This window comes from Wasmannia auropunctata, unplaced genomic scaffold, assembly GCF_000956235.1.
Source record: "Wasmannia auropunctata unplaced genomic scaffold, wasmannia.A_1.0 LD336101.1, whole genome shotgun sequence".
Lineage (NCBI taxonomy): Eukaryota > Metazoa > Arthropoda > Insecta > Hymenoptera > Formicidae > Wasmannia > Wasmannia auropunctata.
Window position 1 is genome coordinate 1,196,863 of NW_012026789.1, and position 7,612 is coordinate 1,204,474.

A 7,612-nucleotide genomic window follows, 5' to 3' on the forward strand; every position below is an offset into this window, starting at 1 on the left:
TGGGGGGAATCCGCCGCTGAGATATTTTCTCAGTAGGGAGTGAGAACACCCTCAAACCCCTGGATTCGGCGGTTCCGGAATACGGAGTCGGAAACGGTTTGCCTAGATAGACTTGGCTGAGGCCGAGAACCCTCTCGACCCCGGTGCTGACCGTCCCGTGAGGAAGGGACCCGGAGCAGGTCTGCCTAAGAATACTAGGCAGAGGCTGAGAACTCTCTCTCGACCCCTTTTTTCTCGAACTGCTCGCGGTTCTGGTATGGATAGCACTTCTGGCGGACTGGCGGGTAGCGAGTCGGGCGAGAAGTGTTCCTGTCGGAAATTCTCCCGGCTTTTATACCCGCTCGGGCGCGGGTTCGGACGTTTCCGCGTCTCGTCGGTAATCTCCGGGGGGGTTGTAAAAAAGGGAAGGCTCGGTGGGGGTGACCTTGCCGCGTGCTTTTGCTGGGTGGCGAAAAAAGATGATCCGGGCGCGCTGCGCCCGGCTCCCACTGGTTCTAGTGTGCAGGAACGATGCGTTCTTTTAGGGGGTGCATCGTTACATTACCCTCCTTCCTGGTAGTGCCTGAATTCTGAGGCACAAATTATCTCGCCTGCGGTAGTATCTCTCGTATCCGCCGTACTGAGCCGTCTGCGTTGAAACGAACGTGCCATCTCTTTCCCCTCGAGCGTGTCTTCCACTGTCTGGATACGTGCGCTGAGAAGTGCGGTACCTCGATGACGTGTCCCGGCTCGACTTCGACCGGGATCGGGGGTGGTGGCAGCGGTCCCATGACCCGTGCGGGTGTGAGCGTGGGGCGCGGCGGCTCTGGCGGTGTTCTCAATGGTCTTGGAATCGGGGGTGGCGTCGATGTAAGCCATGCCAGCTTTCTCTGTTGTTGCCGGCTGGAGCGTTGTATTATGCAGCCTACCGCGGGTACGGTGCGGCGAGGGGTCGGTGGTGCTGGCTCCGGCTTTCCGTCCTTTCCTTCCCCCGTGGTTGTCCCAAACGCCATTACCGGTCGTTCCGGGTCGTATTCCTCGACGTTGGCGAGGAGCGCGTCGATTTCGGCGATAATTTCGTCGCTCTCCATGGCCTATGGGTGGCCAGGGGCCGCCGGGCACTAGTGTACGGTCTTGGCAGGTATGCGGTGTAGGTCCTCTCTTGTTTTTTTTTTGTTTTTCGAGAGATTATTCCTTGGCGGGTTTTGAACCTGAGTTTTCGTAAGCTGAGTCTCTTTCTGTGTGTGTGCTGCTAATCCAATATCCGGGTAGCAGCATACCGTTTTGCTGTATTTGACGCGTGTTTATTCATCCTGCTCGTCACCTTCGCTGCCTGGCGCGTCATCGTCGGTGTTCTCCCCGTCGTCCGAGCCGTCTACTTCGTCTTCGTCGGCCCTTGCTGTTGTCGCACGGTCGGGGGGGGCGGGTTTCAGGTCTTGGACGTGGATATTCCGTACCCATCGCCCGTTGCGGTCGCGTAAGTCGAAGATTACCGGCGAGATTATACGGCGCACCTCGAGGGGGCCCCGGAATTTTGGCGCGAGTTTGGCGTTAAAGCCTGCGGCTTTCTTGGAGAGTGGAAATTCGCGTTTCCACACCCACTCCCCGATTGCCGGTTTCCAAGCTCGCCGTCGTAGGTTATAATGACGCTGCTGGCGTTGGAAAGCGTGCGCGAGGTGTATTCGGGCGAGTTCGAAGGCCTCCTCGAGGTAGCGTTTTGTTGTATCCGGTGGCGGTGCGCGAATAGATTGCGCCCGAGCGGGGCATGCGAGCTCTCGACCGTGATTCAGGTACGCGGGTGAGTAGCCTGTAGCGTCGTGGCGCGCGGTATTGCAGGCGAATTGTAGCTCCGGTATGTGCTCGTCCCAGTTCCGGTGGTTTTTATCTACGTACTGCGCGATCATGGTTTTAATTGTTCGGTTAGCGCGTTCAACTGGGTTACAATGCGGAGCGTGTACCGGAGCGTACGTATGGCGGACCTGGTGTGCGGCGAGTAAGCGTTCTAGTTTTTCGGAGCGCAGCTGAGTACCGTTGTCGGAGTGGAGTATATCGGGACACCCGTGCCGGAATAGTATGGCCTCCGCGACACTCGTGGTCACGGCGGAGGCGGTGGCGCGGCGCAACGGGCGCATCTCGACCCATTTGGTGAACCGATCTTGCATGGTGAGCAGCCATGTGCTCCCTTTCTTTGAGCGCGGGAGTGGGCCTATAAGGTCGATGCTGACCTGCTGCCATGGACGGTGGACAGCTGTGGCGTGTAACTGCCCGGCGGGTCGAGCCTGGAGGGTTTTATGACGTAGGCAGTTCGGGCACGATCGTACGTATTTGGCGGCCTTCCGGAACATGCCGGGCCAGTAATATGTCCGTGCTATGCGCGCAAGGGTTTTCGCGATCCCACAGTGACCTGCGGTCGCGTCGTCGTGGCACTGCCGGAGTATGTCTTCCCGTCGTTCTTTCGGTACGCATTCTTTCCATTGCATTTCGGCTGGATTTTCGTTGAAATCTAGGGTGTGCAATACGTGACGGTATAGCTGGTCGTTCCGGATTTCGAAATCGGGGTAGTCCCGGGGGGCGTCGGCTACAGCGCGCGTCATGCGGCGGTACCACGGGTCGCGTGTTCTTGCGGTAACGGCGGCCACCTCGGGTTGTCGCGAGAGTGCGTCGGCTACTCGGTTGAGCGCACCCTTCCGGTATTTTATCTCGATATCGTGCTGTTGGAGCTCGAATGCCCAGCGTCCGAGCCTCCCGGTGGGGGCGTCCAGTTTCTGGAGCCACCGTAGCGATTGGTGGTCGGTGACCACTGTGAACGGGTAGCCTTCGAGGTAGTCACGCATCCGGCGTATTCCCCAGATTATGGCAAGGCATTCGAGCTCCGTGGCACTGTAGTTGCGCTCGGCGGGGTTTAACGTGCGACTGGCATATGCAATCACTCGTTCCCCCTCCGGGAAGTGTTGGGTGAGCGCGGCCCCGAGGCCCGTGTTGCTAGCGTCGGTTTGCAGGACGAAACGGCGCGAGAAGTCTGGGCACGCGAGTACTGGTGCGGTGGTCAGCGTATGTTTTAATGATTGGAAGGCCGCGTCTTCCTCCGGGCCCCACTGCCATCGGGCATGCTTGCGGGTGAGGGCGGTTAGAGGTGCGGCAACGGTGGCGAAGTCAGCGATAAACCGTCGGTACCAGGAGGCGACGCCCAGAAATTGCCGCACTTGTTTGACGGTCTGCGGTGTGGGCCATTGGGCTACGGCGCGTACCTTTTCGGGGTCGGTCCGTATCCCTTCGCGGTCCACGATATGCCCGAGATATTTGATACGGTTTACGCAGAAGTGGCATTTCTCCGGGTTTATTTTAAGCTTCGCTTTTCGCAGGCGGTTGAAGACGGTACGGAGCGTGTCCACGTGTTCCTCGAACGTCCGCGTGGCTACGACGATATCGTCCAGGTAGACGAACACGCGTGGTTCCAGCTCCGGGCCCAGGACTGTATCCAACAACCGTTGGAAGGTAGTTGGGGCGGAGTGTAGTCCGAAGGGCATCACCCGGAAGTGAAAGAGCCCCTTCCCTGGTACGGTGAACGCGGTTATTGGACGGCTGGTGGCGGGGAGAGGGACCTGCCAATATCCGTTTTTTAAGTCCAGGGTGGACAAGTACTGGGCTCCCCGGAGCTTGTCCAGCGTTGCCGTGATTTGCGGGAGAGGGTACGCGTCCGGTTCGGTGACGTCGTTGACTCGCCGGAAGTCAATGCAAAATCGATATTTGCCGTCCTTCTTCTTTACGACGACGACCGGCGAGCTCCACGGGCTATCGGATCGCTCTATCACCCCGTCGGCTAGCATTTTTTCCACTTCGGTGTCGATTATGGCCTGCATCGCGGGGTTCCGCGGGCGGTACCGCTGTTTAATCGGTAGGGTGCCGGGTTTGACGCGGATGCGGTGCTCGGCGTACGTGGTGGGGCCATGCACGGTATCGAAGCGAGACAATTCGTTATCCAGAAATTCGCGCAAGCGGTATCCCTCTGATTCCGGATTTGCTGTCGCCCCTCCGGTGGTGGCATCGGCGGGTGGGTCAGGAGCGCGACCGACGGGAGGCGGAGGGAGCGGATGCCCAATTTTGGCCCACACGTCGATGCCTAACAGCATATCGCTACCGAGTGTGGGCATGATTAAAAAACGGTGCCAGATCGTGCGTCCCGCAATTCGAAACGGTATTTCCATGTGGCCGGGTAGGGTGACCTTCTGCCCGTTGGCTAGTTGCACGCGCCCTTCTCTCCGGGAGACCGGGTATCCGTAGTGCTGGATTAGCGTGGCGGTGCCCTGGTTGATAAATGACAACTCCGACCCGGTGTCGATTAGTGCGTTAACTGGTGTTCGTCGGACGTGTACGGTAACGTGCGGCCGGGGCGTGAATTTTATTCGGAGGGTCGGGGAGCGGCCGAGGTCTCGCCGGCCCTGGCTTCGTTTCCCGACGGAGGGTGGCAATCCCTTGTCAGGACGCCGTCCCTGCCGCATTGGGAACAGAATTTTTTCGGTAGGCGGCGGCACTCAAAACGGGTATGTCCTCGCTGTTTGCACCGCCAACAACATTCGGCGCGGTTGTAAGCGGCGGCGACGACGGGTGGGTCGCGGTGCCTTGTGGTTGTCGGGGATTCGTTTTTTCCCTCGCCCAGGAGTTGCTCGGATTCGTTCGCTTCAAGCTGTAAATCCTTAAATGAGCGGACGTCACGGCGGCGAATGCGCCATCGGTTTTCGCGGGATAGATTCTGGTAGAGGCGGTCGACCTGCTGTTCGTCGGAAAACCCTCCTGCACGACGCATGAGCGTGAGAAGGGCCGTGGAGTATTTCGCGAAGGACTCGCCGGGCCGTTGCTTTCGATCGTGTATCTCGTCCAGCAACTGTATCTGGTACTGGTGGGGGAGGTACGTGGCTTTAAACGCGTCCGCGAAGTCGTCCCATGTTTCCCACCCCCGTCGGTTGTTTCGACACCACATAAGGGCGTCGCCCCGGAAGAGTTCGGGTATTCCCCGTAAAAATAGCTCGTCCGAATACCCGTAATCGGCCTTAAGTTCCTCCGCGCGCTCTAAAAATGCCCAGGGGTCCTTCCCGTCGAAGTGGAGGCCCCATTTGCGTATCTGGTTTATAACCTTCGCGGGGGTGTCTTCCGGTGTAGGGGGATCGAGGAAGGGATTCGCGGTGGAGGAGAGAGCGGGGACGGGGGGTCCGGTAGGCTCAGCTGCGCCGATTTTTCCGTCTGCCATAGTGTCGCGGAACTGGTTCGGGTTTTGGTCTATAAATTTCGACAGGCGTCGGCGGAGGTCGTCGAGTGACCCCTCGGTCTCGATCCCTAACGTCTCGAGCTCGATGATCAGATCGGGCTTAGATAATTGATAAATCCAGCTTTTCATACTGCGCGAATTAATTGCTCTTTCCTTACGGTCCCTGTTCGGGCGCCATGTAACAACTGCCGTTATTCCGTCGCACGGAGTAGCTCGTCGGAAAACGGGCGGCGAAATTGGCTCAGGGCGGATAAGGAAGAGCAATTAATGTAACTCGGATTTTAATATGTACAAAAGAATGAGTTTATTTAAATACTAGGATCTACACAGTTCGGTACGCGCGGACGGACGTTATATACACATATGTACAAGATTAGCGCGAGCGCCGGTAAGTGCCCATCGGTTGTGCACGTGCCGGTGTGTGACGTCGGTGGGCGCGCGGTAGGCGCGGCAGGCGGGAGGCGGCGCGGCGCGTGAGACGAGTGCCTCCGGTGGTGCGCGGTGAAGGGGCGCGCGGCCCGAGCCGTTTCCGAGAACCGGTGACCGTGTTGTTTGTCGGGGGAATCCGCCGCTGAGATATTTTCTCAGTAGGGAGTGAGAACACCCTCAAACCCCTGGATTCGGCGGTTCCGGAAGACGGAGTCGGAAACGGTTTGCCTAGATAGACTTGGCTGAGGCCGAGAACCCTCTCGACCCCGGTGCTGACCGTCCCGTGAGGAAGGGACCCGGAGCAGGTCTGCCTGAGAATACTAGGCAGAGGCTGAGAACTTTCTCTCGACCCCTTTTTCTCGAACTGCTCGCGGTTCTGGTATGGATAGCACTTCTGGCGGACTGGCGGGTAGCGAGTCGGGCGAGAAGTGTTCTTGTCGGAAATTCTCCCGGCTTTTATACCCGCTCGGGCGCGGGTTCGGACGTTTCCGCGTCTCGTCGGTAATCTCCGGGGGGGTTGTAAAAAAGGGAAGGCTCGGTGGGGGTGACCTTGCCGCGTGCTTTTGCTGGGTGGCGAAAAAAGATGATCCGGGCGCGCTGCGCCCGGCTCCCACTGGTTCTAGTGTGCAGGAACGATGCGTTCTTTTAGGGGGTGCATCGTTACAATTTAATACATATTTCTACCTTGCGTAGAGGTCTATTTAATCTTTGTCTTACTAAATAGATAAGTCCATAATATTCTAAAAATAATAGATACCGAAAAGATTAAATAGACCTCTACGCAAGGTAGAAATATGCATTCAATCTTTGCCTTACTAAATAGATGAATCTACAATATACTAAAAATAATAGACATCGAAAAGATTAGACAGACCCCTACGCAAGATAGAAAGTATATTAAGTTGAATATTTATTAAATTTTCGCCCTACTAAACAAGTAGGAGCATTAAAGCACGTATTTTCTGTTTCTGCAATAGATATTAGCTGAATAATAGGCGGGGGGAGGGGCTCCACCCCTCCCCGCCTGCGCCCTTACTTTTTTAAAAATAATTTAATAGTATTTTAATAATATTTGTTAATATTTATTTTAATAATATTTAATAACAATTTAATAATATTTGTTACATTTTTTGTTAATAACTTTTTAACGAATAACGAGCGACGGCTAAAACCTCTTGATAGTCACTCAGGGTCATGACCTTAACAACATATATGAAGGTCAAGGTCATTGGGGCTGGGTCCGTTGTTATCAATATTTACCTTATATTTTGTAAGGATGATGCCTACGAAATTTTAAAATATACAAGTATTTCTCCAACATGAAAAGTATACGAATAATTTCAATAAATATATAAAAAAATATTTCGCCTAATATTTACAAAAAAATATTATGAATACAGTAGGACTCGAACTTGGAACATCCAGTTACGCGCGTTCTAGTCACGCGCTTTATTCGCTCGGCCACACGAACTCGATGTATTTCACTTTTACGAACCTAGTATATAAGGCACACAGACAATTTTAAAAATAATATCTCATAAACTATTGCGCATTGACATGACTGTTACTGTAGTGCATTGGTACGAGGGATATATTATCATATATTATAAATTCAGCTAAGTTTGGGATGGTTATCTCCTTGTCACATTCACTCCGACAAAACATAGAGTATAAAGTCTCGATCGCATCAATCAAACAAGGAAAGAGAGCGGAGCGAGAAAGACAGATTTTCTCGCTTGCTCGGCGTGCCGAGTCGTATCACATGAATAATCGAAGCGTCTCTGTGTGCGAGTTTACCGACGCGCTCTTTCTTCTGCAACGCCATCTCTCGTAAGATCGACCACCTACAGCTAGACACATTTACTGCTCTGCTAATCGTTGTGTGCTTACGTAATAACTTCGTATAGCATACAACTGAGTCGACAAGGCACACAGGGGATA